A 15,345-nucleotide genomic window follows, 5' to 3' on the forward strand; every position below is an offset into this window, starting at 1 on the left:
CTGCCCCGGCTGCTCGCTGAGTGACACCCCACCCACGCCTCCACGCACAGCTCTTCTCCTTCCGCGGCTCCCAGAGCGAAGCTGAAGAGCTGCAGAGGGAGCCCGAGGCTCCTCTCGCCTGAACCCCGAGACTACGAGGCTCCACGCTCCAGGTCACCCACCGGGTCTGTGCCCCGGCCGTTCCGGCGCCCCCCTCCCCCGCCCCCACGCCGCGCGCTGCAGGAGTGGGAAGCGGCCCTGCGCTGCGCTTCCAGCTGCGTCCGCCCGAGCGCGGCACGTGCTCCCGGCGCTGGCGCGAGAGAGCGAGCGCCACCGCCGCGGGCCCCGGGGCCGCTCCGCCTGCCGCCGCCGCTACCACCGCCGCCGCCACTGGCGCTCCAGCTGCGGCCGAGGCCGGCACGCGAGCGCAGGAAGCCCGCGAGGAGCGGCTGGCTGGGGGCGCCGGGCACAGGGCGCGCACCTGGTAAGCAGAGCGCCGTTTTCTTTCTTTCAGCCGCGAGTCACCACTGAGGGAGGATAGCGCCGGAGCCCCTCCCCCAGCACGGGGACGGAGAGCATTCAGGCGAGGGGCGGGAGCTTGGGCGAAAGACACCCGGGAGGGCAGGTGGTGGGCAGGTGGAGAATTGGTGGAGCCAGGGACACTACGAGGTCCTGCAAGTTTAGAAAAGTCACCCTGCAAGGACGTGTTCTGTGTGAATCAGACACGAATTTCTAGTCAGGAGCCCAGGCTACCGCGGCTTCGCTCCAATGAGAGGTTTATGAAGATCATTTTGCTTTTATTTGCATAAGTGAGGGACTTAAGTGGGCTCGTTTCCATAGAAAACGAACTAAAAAAAATCAGAGGAGAAAATAGAGATCTGAGCCAAAGGAGGCGTTTGGATCTCTCTCTCTCTCTCTCTCTCTCTCTCTTTCTCTCTCGCATACCGATACATGTGCACAAAAGGGTGCATAACACGGGAGGGGGGAGCTTATCTATCTTGAGACCATTAAGTATTTGGGGGCTAACAAGAGCATTTGCTGGTGCTTTACCTTGAAAAGAGGCAGCACAAGACGGACCTGGTGGGGTGTGAATGCCAGTGTTCATTTCTAAAATGACACTTCCATGAATGCACTACAGGAGGGAGAGGTTTTCTAGAACAGGGGGCCATTTTAAGGGGGTGCACCTGTAACTCTGGACCTATATGCTCAAGTTCCTGTACTCCCACTGGGGATAAGGAAACATCCTTACACACTAGGTTTCTTTTGGGAACTTTGGCAAAGGATGGGGTCAGAGAGAGGGATGGGGCGGTGGGGGGGACTGTTGGGGGGAGAAAATGGAGTTGAGTAATGAGTGAATGGGGCGGTGGAAGGAGCGGGAGCCTCGGAGTCAGGTTTGGCATCACTGTATTCATTTAGTTCCAAACTGGGTAGTCTCTGGGCTGGTCTCTAGGAAAATGTGTGACCTTGAAAAAGTCCCTTAACCTTTGTGTGCTCAGTTTCTCCATTTGTGTCATTTCTGCAAAATGTAGAGAGATTCTTCTGTGTTTGAGGGCACTAGAGTTGCATGCAGTAGTGTCTGTCTGTGATTGTATGGGTTTTCGGGGCTGCATACAAGCAAGGAAGAGAACCCAGAAAATCCAATAAAGGAAGCTTCAGGACATTCTCTCTCAAAGTATCGAAGACATTTGCAGGGTTCTGGCTGTGCGGTTGGTGTAATGCATGCTGAGAGGTCTGTCGAGATGGGTGAGAAGGACAATCGGACACCTAGCCTATAACCAAGGGAACCTAGAGTTCTGAGTGATGTTTGGAAAGACTCAGATCCATAGAGCCTAAAGTCACTTGCTTTTTTAAGGTAGCAATTAAAGAAGGAGGTTTGGTGCAAAGCTGTGAAGTTCTTTGAATCTGAGCGTTTGGGAAATAATCTGGAATTGATTCTAACACAAGGAAAATGAATGGCATCTCATTTTAAAGGTTGGGCACTCCAGATGGCAGGAAGATTTTAAAGTCAGATCTGAGAATACTGTAATCCAGGCAGAATGGTTAGGAGGGAGAGGGGAATGGATATTCTTCCTGAGACAAGGGTTCTTAGGTTCCTAGGAGGCAACTGGCGTCTGCCCATTGTCCTTGACACCTCTGCCACTTGTCTGAAGAGGGCACAGGTATTTCTTCCCCCTCAGTGTAAGCTCATTCTTAGATCTCTGGGATCTGCATCACACGTGCTGGTATATGAGGGTGCACATGAGAAAACACAAGTCCTAGGCGTGCCCCTGAACCCCTGATCCTCTTATCATGTGATCATCTGGCTGTGGGGCTGGTTTACCCATCCAAATTGGACCCAAAGTCTGTGTTCCTAAAGGAACTCACTGTGCCACTTGGTGGCACCAAAAAGTTGCGCTGAGAACTCTGTTCTCTATAAATACAAACTACCACCCCTCCCTCCTCCGCGAGCTCCCCTTCTCCCCTTCCCCCCTTTCTCAGTAGCAGGGAGATTGCTGCACACACCGCCCTCAGCTCTGCTGTTCTGTGCGCACTGAGCACAGGAGATGAGCTTAAGATCATCTTGGTGGGGAGCCCGGGAATGGAGAGGCCGGCTCTGCCCCGCTGATCAGCACAGCCCAACTTTATGGGGGGCTAGCTAGACCGCGTCTCACTGCCCGCTGTGCGGCCAACAGGGGGGTAAGCTCGCTAAGGGTCTGTGTGCCCAAGTGTCCCTGTGCCCAGGAAGGATGTAGGAGCTATCAGCTTGCTGGGTAGCTCACAGTTTGGTTTGGGAGTGGGATGAGCGTGGAGCAGGGAGGCCAGACCTCGAGGTTGAAGTCCGCTCCATTTGCTGACGGCCTTAGTTAAACCTGTTGGGAGAAAGGGCGAGAGCAATGGGGTAAAAGAGGGAATGGCTGCAAGGATTGAGAAAGGGATTCTGCATGCCTTCGGATCCGAGTTTCCGCTCCCTAAGGCCAGGTGCGCGTGTTTAGTATGCAGACTGTGCTGCCCCAAACCACCCGAGGGCTCGGGATTGAGAGAAGCAAAGGTGGAGAGGGAAAGGAAGGAGAATCGCTTCCCAGTAGATCGGTAAGCTGCCGCGATCCTGGCGCCTGCTGCAGGAGGAGGGGGGACAGCGGGTGGTGCTGAAAGCACAGCTTTTTCAACTCAGGCTAGCGTGCTGCTTTCTGAACCCCAGTCTGCACCCTCCCGCTCTTTCCTTTCCTGTGGATGCATCTTTCCCTTCGGACACAAAGCCTGCTAGTTACTGGGGAGCAGCAGCACGAGCGGCATGCCGAGGAGGGAACCTAGGCTACAGTGACTTGGGGGAAAGAACCCCAGTAAGGCCTGAGAGCTAGCTGATGATCAGAGCCTGACCTGGACTTCGACCTCACAAAGAGAGGTGAAGAGTCTGCCTGGAAGGCTTGTGGTACTGGTGTTGGAATTTCCAACTGCCCTCATTTCCCTCCGGAGCAGGTGCTGTGGGGAAGGGAAATTGAGGAGAGGTTAACAAGCACTTGTGCTTATTTAGGCACAATCTTGGTGCTGCCTCAGCTGAACTGTAAGCTTGAGTAACCAGGCAGATAGATGCTCCAACACTTTACTTCCTGCTAAGAAATTGACACAGACCAGTGGGAAGGCAGCATCTCCCTTCCACCTCTTTTTTCATTCCCTACCTATTGTTTTATTGTTTTGAGTCCCTTGAGACTGGGTCAGAGCTAATCTGTATTCTTAATGCTGGCCTCTGGCCATTTGAAAGTTAGCATTGCCTTGTACTCTGTGCAGCCTCTTCCCCCCAGTGGGGCTAAACGAAGGTTTTCTGTAGAATAATCCTAGTTATACAGAATTCTAGGCATTCTTTGGAGTTTTGCCATGTTCAGGTATGCCACCTCTTGTTAGTTGTGGTTTGTGCCCCTCATTACCATTCTAGAGCACAGGGAATTTTCTCCTTTAATTTATCTCTTATATCTGTGAATTACACATTGAAGAGCCAGTTGTGACTATTTCTGTCCTTTATAGATTTCAATTTTAGTTTGAAAGGATGTTTAGTTTGAGACTTGAAAATACTGCTTGAACTCATCAGGTTAATGCACATCCCATGAAATCTCCGGCCTTCTCCAGTGGGGACCTTTTCAGCACTACGGACAGATCCCTTAATGTTTCTTAGGAGAAGAATGTGGATAGAACACTTTCCACATAACTGCTTCTTTTAAGAGAAAAGCTATCCCTAGTTCTTTACACCCTGCTTGACAAAATGTATAATCCAGGTATTTTCGTTGCATCCTCTAGATATCTGCTATTACATGACAATATTTTGGCTGTGAGCTATCCTCTAAGAGAAACCAAACTGTGTAATGTTCATTTGTTAAAGGACATACTGAGATTATTTGGGGAGAGGGGGTGGCATTTGAATAATCCAATTCAGTAGTTGTCCAGTTCTTCACTTTGCATCCACGGGGAGACACAGGCCTCTGTCATCACTTCATAGTGCAAGTGATGGACATGCCAAAGTGAAAACTGTCCAACCACCACAAAATATCTATTACTTTTATGACTAAAGGATTTTAGTAACTCTAATGTTCTCATTTTTATTCGAAACACGTTGAAGATTTTATAGGAGTCTTATTATATTTCCTTTTATGGAATTGTCAGAGCAGTTTAGATAAACATCTAACTTAAATGCCAATAAACCATAGGTAAAATTACATGTAGAAAATATGAACTGACACTAATCATGGAACATATAGTACTTATTTGTACACCATTCTCCCCCAGGCTTTCTATCCTCATGGGATCAAGACAAAGATGAATCCAACTATTCTTATACTGTTCACCATGTTATTTTACTAGATAGAGTATAAATTGACTTTATAAAACAGTGAAGACTATCTTTTGACATCCATTGAGATATGCTAAAGCTATCCATTGGTTTGGAGTTTGGATATAATGGAGATGTATGGCTACAAAGCAGGAACATTCTACAATTTAGAAATATGTGTTCTTTTTAATATTCAGAGGAATGTTAATGCTAGTCCTGAAGCATCAAAATAAATATATTTTTAGTTCATGATATACTTATATAAACCAAGAAAATAAAATTTGAATTTTGATTTTGAATTTTCAATTCTTTGTAAAACACAGTATCTTCTTGGTGTTTCTTGATTTCAGTCAGTTAAAATTTAGTTCTAAAAAACATTATGCCATAGGCTTGCTCTCATTTCCTTTAAATTCACAGAGGAAGAAAAAAAAAGACTAGATTTTACCAGTCATAATCTTTTTTGAATTATATGTACCTTTATTCAGAAGGAGAACCAAGTAAGAGTCTTGGTGCAGGCTCCTCCCTGCTCCAATAATTACCCTTTATTGAGCACATCAGGCACCATGCCAAGCATTGGTGTGTTATTTAATCCTTGTAATAATTATGCAAGGCAATATTTGTTCTTATTTTTCTGTTGTTAAAACTGAGTCCTTGTTGTTGTTTCTTCTACTATCATATAACAAGGGGATGGGAAAAATAAATAAATAAATAAATAAATAAATAAATAAATACACACATCTGATTTATTTGGAAATCAAAATTACCTTCTTTCCATTACGTAGGTAACTTTAATCTATGGTGTGGCTAAACATCATGGAATTGTTTCAGTGTGGTTTCCAGTGAGTTGTGTATGCTTGGGAGGGCAGACCCTTGCAAAAAAATTGCCTGAGTTTGAATCCCAGCTTTGTGGCTTAATAGCTACATAACCTAGGATGAGTAAGTTAACATTGCTCTGCCTCTGTTTTCGTCATTTTAAAAATGGGGAACAGGTTGTAACACTAAGTCTCACTGAGTGATTATGATGAATTAATGGTACAAATATAAGTAAAGTTCCAGACCCACAATGAACAATGTAGAAATGGTAGTTAAGACTATAAAACCGATGTAGGCCTTTGAATATCAAATGTTTTATAGCTTTCCTGTGTTATTGAATTTAATCTTCCCAGCACCCCTGTGGTTGGTACATAGTTTGCTGTTTCAGATATCTTCTCTTATTTTAGTTAAACTAGTTAGCAAATTTAAAGGAAATATGTTAGATGTGAAAAAAAATGTATCTTATGTAGATATGATTCTGTTGGTCTATGATTAATTCCCTAATGATCAGTTTTCTGGCTGTAGGCCATTGCTCTTAAATTTTGAGCATAAATATTCTGAAGAAAATTAAAAGATAATAATCATGATGGTGCTAGTGGGCACTGTAATAATAATAATAATAATAATAACATAATAATGTAGTCTGTTAACATTCATAATATTTTGCAGAGGAGTAATTGAAAAATATTTTTTCAAAGTCAATTTTCCTTAATGCACAATCATGTAGTAGAACTCTTTAAATATCAGGAAGAAAAGTAAATAATATAATTATATATTGCTTTTTTAAAAATAAAATGAGATTTTGAAAAACCAACATATAATTACTATATAAAATATTCTCTGTCTTGTTAAAATTAAAATGAACTTTGTGTTTTATATTAAAAGTAGACTTTGAAATGGTAAAATATATTGCAGGATACTCTTCTCACATTCATTTATTACAACTTATGGATACTCAGAACCATGCTTATTTAATCTAAGACAATATCATCCTTCACTCTCATGGTTTAATCTGTATTTCTCAAAGTTGAAATTTCAAGCATCAAAACAATATAATACATCCAGAAACAAGTTACAAAGTAAAGAAGGGCTAATACAAGCCTATTCCAAACTACTCTTCTTAAATTATTAGGATGTTTCAGGAAAAAGTTTTGTGGGGCTGACAAATCCAGAGATTAGCTCATAGTTGTATTCCTTTTGATGTTTTTGTAGACCTTCCAGATATCAATCAGCAGCTTTCAACTGGGGATGACTGTGACATGCAGGGGACATTTGACAGTGTCTGGGGGCATTTTTATTTGTCACAACTAGAGGAGGTGTGTTGGCTATTGACATCTGGGGACCAGAGATGCTGCTAAACATCCTACAATGCACAGGACAGTAAACCTCTACAATAAATTGTCTAGTCCAAAATGTTGGGAAACTGTGATCTAAATGATTCCAGAAAATAGAGTTACCTATATTTATTTAGTTGGTTTGTATGGCTTACAAATGTAGATGGTTGACATTGCACAAACTTTTAATGGAAAGCAGAGTCTCCAGAATGTTTTGCAATCAATGCATAAGGTTTAACCAGCCAACCCGTTTGGTCTTTTGGGAGACATTATCATCTGATTATGTTGAGTGTGGGCTTTGGAGCCAGAAAGAATTGGGTTCATATCCTGACTCTGCCATTTATTATAGGTATAATATGGAATCTGGCAAGATTCTTCACCTCTAAACCTCAGTTTCTAGAGATATTTAATATAGGTAGTAATCATACCCACCTCACAGAATCAATTTGAGACTTAAATAATGCTTACACATTATTTAGCACAAAGTAGGCACTCAATAAATATTAGCCATTAATAAGTAACTAGAGATTGAGCTAGAAATGCAAAAGCACATTTTCAAGCACCTGATGATAAGTAATATAATATGCACAATAATGCTTTATAGTCTTTAGAGGTGTACCATAAATAACAAGAAAGCAGCTGAAGGCTGCAAAATGGGAAGATGCTTGGAATCCCTGCTTGATAATTAAATTGAGACTAGTTAACAGTAGATTACATCATTTTTATTGCTTTGCTGTAGAAGGCTGTTTTGGGTCTTCATGGACTACTAAACCAGTTGTTTCATGATTTACGGTGATTTAGTGAGCTTTATTCTACTACCAGCACCTTTTAATTAATGCGTAAAATTACAGATTTCATTTTTGTACAGTGTTATTTTATAGCCCACTTTTGGTTTAAGGGACTTTTGTTTAAAATATGTCATATTTTTAGATCTGGGCTAAACAGAGAGGGTGCTGGACTTTCTTGTTTACAAGGTCACAGATGTGTGCTTGAGATGGCTCCAACAACGAAGCTTTCCTAGACTATAAAGCTCTCGGTATCATACCTCAGAGTATCTCTTATCTACGGGATGCACTTGTTTTCAGGAAAATACATCAAAGGCATTCATGGCATATGCAATATTGACACCCCTGTCTATTTGCGATGAGGCTATTGCTCAGGCAGAAGGAATCATTTTAGTGTTGATATCCTGAACTGTGTGATTTGCTTGTGTGGGGATTAAGTTATATAAGAGACATCTGTGCCAGAAAGATGGTCAGTGTTTGAGAAGATTGTTGAAAATAAAAGACAATGCGAGCTGTGAATCTGGTTACAGTGTAAGTTGCCATTTATGCAAATTCTACCAACCAATATTTTTTCTTCATGTTCATTTAGGATACAATATGAGACTGTATGATTGCCTGAGGCAAAATACTTATGCATATTAAATAGATTTCTACTGTTTTCTATAATGGGATGGTGCTTAGTTTTATTATGCTATGAGCCAAGAAATATATTATTGAGTAAAGCAGACTAGTGCTTCTGAAAATAAGACCCTAAAGCAATCTATTTTACCAGTTACACTATTTATGTAAACTCCTATCATTTACTGTTTTTGATTAAATTAAAAATCTCCATATTATTAGATTGTAGATCTATAACATTATGGAAGCTTTTAAATCATTGTATTAGTTAATTCCTCCCCATTATACATAACAAGAACCTGATTTTTTTCTATTTTTGCTACCAGCTTGTAACCTCTACCACCTCAGGGTTACAATTTAAAGCGAAGAATTCATTCTCTTGGAGACTCTATTTCTTGATTATATGAAATGAGATACTCAGATTCTCTTGGCAGTAATTTTGTTGTAGGTTGAAGTGGGATTAATAATGGGGAAAGCCTCTATAAACTGAAAAAGTAATATGGTATTATTTTCTATCCTTTTTTTTTCTACCAGACCCTTGTTAAGTAAATGAATGTTCCTTGTGGTGAGATAACCAAGGAGAAATTGCCTCATGTGTGAACATGAATACAAGCAAGAGGGAGCAGATCCTCATTGTGTGGTATCCAGAATTGATGAGGTTAAGGATAAGGGACTAAGAGTGAAGTTGTTATTACCTTTTAAAATCTAAATTGATAGAATATAATATGTGAAAATATTTACGCCATCATGCATTTGTCCTGTGCAAATACTTTCAAAAGTAAGTAGAATGCATTACTGTTTATAACAGTAGGAAAATCTATAAATAACCTAAATATCTAATAATAGAGGGTAATTAAAACTTGGTATAAACATATAATTGAATACTATGTGACCGTTAAAAAGAAATCAATGTTCTGAATATGAATCTTGCTTCTGATAGTTGCTTGCTTTAGAATATTAACCAAACCATTCTACCCGAGCCCCAGATCCCTCATTTGTAAAAGCACAAAATTGTTTATCTGATAATTTTTTATGATGATTAAATGATATTTTATGTGAAACGCTAAGCATGTAGTGCCTACCACGTGGTAAGCTGTCTCCATATTTTAGTTACTGTTATTGTTGTTCCCATCAACAAAATTAACCAATATGGAAATATATTAGCAATGTGTTATACAGAGGAGAGCAAAATGTGTAGATTTCATACTAACACTCCATTTGAATTAAAAAATATGATAAAAAAGTATATGCTTAGAAAATTATGGAAGAGCAGATACCAAGTTGTAGAAAGTGGTTAAACCTGGGTTTTGAGATGGAATTTTGCTGGGGTATGGTCTCAGGACTGCCAAAAATCATGTAATCTTCATGGGTCTCAGTTAAATTGAATTATCTACAGGGCCCTCTTTGTTACTTTGATGTTATTTTCCTTAGTATGTTGAAAAGCCACGGGAAACATTAAAGGTTTCTACCTGTTACTTTGTCAGTCCTTGCTTTTCTTTTTGAGGACCTCTGTTGCCTGGACCCATTGGATGGAGGGAGTTTTATTATCTATTTTTCAATTTTCCAGGATGGAGCAAGGGATAATATCTTGGAACTTCAGTCAGGTAGTTGACAAGAAAGGCAAATGGAGGCAATTCACTTTACATTATTTCTTCATTCGGCAGGATTTATTGAACATCTGTTTTGTGCGAGGATTATACCAGGTGCTATATATGGAACAAATTTAACCTTTAAGGGATCTGAAGTTTGTTAGAAGATAAAACATGTATAAATAGCTACAATATTAGGTTAGTAATAAACACAAGAAAGTATTGATAAAAATGTCATGTGAGTTCAGAAAATAGAGCAAACACTACAAGGTGAAGGATCTGGGAAGATGTTATAAAGTGACTATTTTAAAATATTATGTCATTCAATCCTCATTAAAACTCTTTGAGGTGATACCATTATCATTCCAATTAGGCTCAGAGAGGCTAAGTGACCAAGGGCACATATCCAATAAATGGCAATATTAGGATTCAAACCCAAGTCTACTTGATTCTAAGCCCATGCTCTTAAAAACTCTGCCATAAAGGCTATCAAAGTAAAACCACGTCAGGGATCAGAAACAGCATGAACAAAACCATTGGGTAAAGCAGTGTAAAGGAGACACAAATTTGCTTGACTAGTAGACCCCTGAGGAAGGGCAGATTCAAGGGAGATAAAGCCACAAGGGACACTGGGGCAGAAATTTAGAAGGTAGATCCCTCAGTCCCACATTAAACTAATATCACAAATAATATATTTTCATAGTAAATGCAGGAATTTAGAAAACACAGATAAAGGCAAGAAGAAATTAAAAGGTACACATATTACCACCACCCAGAAAACATCCTATTAATGTCAGTGTGTATGTTTCCAGACTTTGTGCATGCATACACACTCAATATTTTATATTTGTATGTTAATATTTTAAATTATATCAACATTTTTTTAGTCTCCTTTGCTGGTTTCTCCTTATCTCGGAATTTAAGCCCTGGAATTCCTTGGGGCTCAGTCTCAGAACTAGTTTCTTTTCTATTTCCACTTCCTAGGTGATTTCATTTAGTTTCATGATTTACCAAAAATAATATCTGTATAGTGTCGCCTCCCCTACTTATGTCTTCTATGCAGACCTCTCTCAGAAATTTAGCCTCTTATTTCCAGCTGCTTACTAAATGTCTCTTCTTGGATTTCTAAAAGGTATCTAAAAATTGATCAAATTTAACAAAAGTATCTTCTGTTAAGCCCACCTAAATCTGCTCCTCCAGTTTTTCTACCTCAGTTAATGTATCACCATCTTTTATTTGCTCAGGCTGAAAGCATGTCTTCATTGATTCGGATCTTTCATTCACATCCCAAGTCAGATCTGACAGCAAACCTTCCACTCTGTCTTTAAGATATGTTCAGAATCCCACTAGTTCTCTCCACCAATACCACCATGTCCCCTTGATACAAGCCACTGCCATCTGTCCCACCTGGATTTTTACAGTAATTTCCTAATTGTCCTCTCAGTTCTGCCTTTGTGCCCTACTTCTTGTTGAACTGTTGGTCATTGTGTGTCTGTCTTCTATTGAAAACTCTTCCAGAAAATCATTGTTGCATGATGTTAAAGCCCAGACTTCTAAAGTCCAAAAAGAATCCACATGATCATACTATCTCCCCACTTTGCTTCCTCTGTCCCCATTTTTGCTTCGCTGCAGTCATACTCACCTTCTTGCTGTTCCTCAATGTACTAAGCAGAAGTTGGCCTCAGGGGCCTTGCGTTTGATTGTGACTTTATCTAGAATGTTCTTTCCCTAGATATTTGCATGACTCATTCCCTTACTTCTTTTAGGTTTTTACCCAGATTTTACTTTTAAAGTTTCTACTTCTTTGGCTACATTATTAAAATTCCCCCATGTCTCTAACACTTTCTATCTTCCTTCCCTGATGTATTGTTTCTTTTTAACCCTTATTACTGTGTACATACAATATTTTACCTTCTTATCTTGGTTATTGCCTGACAATCCCTCTCCCCCCCCCACCCCGCCTTAGAGTATAGGCTTTAGGAGGACATGGATTTATGTCTACTTTGTCGATAACTGAAACCACAGGGCCTGGAAGAGTGCTTGGTACAGAACAGGTACTGATAAACACGTGCTGGACAGATAAGTGATGGTGCTAGAGCTAGTGTATACCCTACTAGTCTATTTGGAATTTATGTTCTATTAACTTCTTATATTTTGGGAACACATAGGCTCGCTTGTTTAACCTTATAATAAGCTAAGTTGTAGCACAATTCTGTCAAATTTCCAAGTCATACTTTATTTTAAAATGTACTTTTCAGGTATCTGAGCTTCATAGCTAATATTGATGAAATATAGCCATTGTGTACATCTGGGGAGGATTACAAAGCAGTCATTGCTTTATAATCTAGCAGGCCATAATCTAGTGGGGGATACTAGGGCAATATAAATACATTTGTACTAGACAATTATACACATTTCGACATTCTAAGTGCTGGATTATCTCTTTTCCTGAAATTTTCTTCACTCTCTAGTTTTCAAGGAAACTCCTATAAGATTCTATATCCCTGGGATGTTCAAACTGTGTTTGGCTAGCCCTTCTTGTTTTTCATGGACTTTTGAAGTAGAAGGAAGGGACAGTAAGGCAGCAAGGAATAATGAAAAGAGTGTATGATGGAGTCACTAGGCATAGACATAAATTCTAGCTCCATCACTTTCTAAGTGATTGGCTAGTGTATGTATGTATGTATGTATGTATGTATGTATGTATGTTATGTATGTATGTATGTATGTATGTATGTAAGTATAGTTGACACACAATGTTACATTAGTTTTAAGTATACAATACAATGATTCAGTAACTTTATATGTTATGGTATGAGTGACCAGATAATTTTCAACTTATCAAACCCTCCACATCATTTGTAAAATAGAGATAATAAAATAATACTTATGTCTCAGGGTTGTCACAAGGATTCTTGCCACACACATGCCACATGCAGATACTCAATGCATTTTGAAAATAATATCTTGGGGAGGACAGAATGTATTTTATTGTTTGCAACCTGCAAGCCTTGTGTAATGTCTGTAAATATAAAGTGCCCAGGACATCCTTTTCTGGCTTTTCTTACATCACATGTTCTTACTTTCTCTCCTTACTTTCTGACTTGCCTTTGTTTCCTTAGCTGGCTTTTCCACAATCTGACGTCTCTGTGGGGCTTCTCAGCTGCACCTTTTCTTTACTTATACTTGCTCTCCAGGTGACTATATTCATTGCAAAGATTTTATGTATTGGTGACCCTCAGTTTATATGTCTAACCCCAAACACTCCTTTTGGTCCAGTCTTACATACCCACCTTCCTGTTTGTCACCTGTACATAGGTGCTTTAAAAGTATCTCAAATTTAACGTGTTCAAAAGAAAATTACTATGTTTTTCTCTGCCTCCATCCATTTCTGTACCAGTAGATCCCATATCTTTTAATGGTACCAAAGTACACTAATTTTTAGACTCAAAACCTAACTTCTCTCTACCTTGTTATGCACATCCAGTCTATCAGTAAGTCCAGCTGTTTCTGCTTGCAAAATATATCTGATTGTGTCCACTTCTTTTCATATCTACTGTCCCCAGTAATAGCCAAGGCACTATCATTCCTTACTTAGATTATTTATGTCTTCTAATCAGATTTCTTCTGTACATTATCCAGAACAGCGAGTAGCTAGAACAACCTTTTCTAAGATTGAATTGTGCCATTCATTTGTTTACGTCTCCTCAATGGCATTCTGTTGCACTTAACATCCAAATTCCTTATAAGAGCCTACAGGATCCTACATGGTCTGGCCCTTTCTTATGTTTGCAGCCTCATCTTGTACCACTATTGCTCCCATTCTTTATGCTCTAGCCATACTTTTCACATGAATGACTTCTTTTCATTCTTTATTTTGTTGTTCTTTGCATTTACCAGGCTCCAGCTAAAGTCACCTTTTAGAGTACTGATCTGCAAGCCCCATGAGTATAGGAATCATGTACAACCTGTTCTCTCTTGCGTATTTAATTTCCAGGACAGAATCATAGCATAGGTATGAGCCATAAATATTTGTTAAATGAGTTAATGAACAAGTGTCTGGTGTATGATGGGTGTTCAGTGAAAGATAATGATGGCAATTATCAATGTACATCATTGTGCTTCTTTGTTACATTAGTTTTTCCCACTCAATAGTAGATATATCTTGAATGAGTTAAATCATTAATTTAACTTATAGGGAGCTAAATAATAGGAAGGACTATTTCAGTGTTATATATTTACATATATATGTATATATGTACATATGTATATATGTTATGTCTCAATATATAGGTCTTATCTAAAATAATTTTAACAAATAAAATTCATGGGACTACTTTAGTTTCATCATTTTGATAGCCCACCTCTAGTCTTACATATCACCTTGATGCTCTTATGTAATCAAAATGAGTCTCATTTTGTTATTGGGTTTGTTCCTTAACATTGCAGATTTAGTAAAAAACTGTAATTCCTTTTACCTAAGATTTTTTTTTGTCTGCAGTAGAATTCACATGTTTATGAGAATAAGCATCGATCTCTAGGTCTTTGGTTTAAGCAAGTGAAGGGAATGCTTGAGAATATTTGGATAATTTCCCAAAAGAGAAAATGATATCAGTCTTTATTCTGTGCTCCTTGTCTACAGTGCCAACTTCTATACCAAAACTTATTTTTTGCCCTAAGTATTGCTAAGCACCTAGTTATTCTGGAACATCTAGTTATTTGATTTTTTAAAAATTTTAATATTTAGCATTATGCAAGGGAACCTTTCTGTTTTGCCATAAAAAACGAGAGAGAGGGGGAGAGAGAAATCCTAAGCAGGCTCCACACTGTCAGTGCAGAGCCCGATGCAAGGCTGAAACGCACAAACCACAAAATCACAACCTGAGCCAAAACTCAGAGTTAGAGACTCAACCCACTGAGCCACCCAGGTGACCCAGGGAATTAGTTCAAAGCAAGTTGAGATCCTTGGCTGGCAGAGAGGACAACATACAAAATAAGTCTCTTATTCTTTCAATAATCCAGGTCACTAATTTGTCAGTTCCCTTTTACAAACTATGCTAGAATTTGCTGTAGGCAACTGGGGACAAATTCCCTTTTTCCCAGGAGTTTAAACTGAAATAGATGACTACTTTCAAAGCTGTACTAAGTTTCTACTTGGAAGGATAATTCCAAACATGCATCCCTGCAGCCCTTTGGGTCTTCATGATATGTAATTTTTTTTTTCCTGGATCAGAGATAGAGGACTGATTACTGTGAATTTTATTACAGGACTCTGTAATTACTTTGAAGACTCTGGAGGACTGAGTAGGTTGCCAGAGAATTTTCTGTCCTCACCACCTAGCTACAGAATGCCCTTGGAAATTTAATAACAGAAAAGGTCATGTCCTGAATATATATATAGTCTTATTCAATATACAAGATATTTGCAT

General features: G+C 39.6%; 1 protein-coding gene across 5 annotated transcripts in view; it reads left to right on the forward strand.

Moving 5' to 3' along the window:
- Nucleotides 1-337: 337 nt before the first annotated feature.
- The window catches only part of GRM5 (glutamate metabotropic receptor 5), a 524,773-nt gene continuing 509,765 nt past the window's right edge, over nt 338-15,345 (forward strand). For 2 of the 5 annotated variants that reach the window (XM_023239348.2, XM_023239351.2), the window contains exon 1: nt 2,441-2,655. The gene's annotated coding sequence lies outside the window, so the exon portion shown is untranslated. Of the gene's footprint in view, nt 464-2,440; nt 2,656-2,779; nt 3,049-15,345 lie in introns of those variants that run through there. The other 3 variants (XM_023239349.2, XM_045038635.1, XM_023239350.2) reach the window with 3 other exon arrangements.

This window comes from Felis catus, chromosome D1, assembly GCF_018350175.1.
Source record: "Felis catus isolate Fca126 chromosome D1, F.catus_Fca126_mat1.0, whole genome shotgun sequence".
NCBI lineage: Eukaryota > Metazoa > Chordata > Mammalia > Carnivora > Felidae > Felis > Felis catus.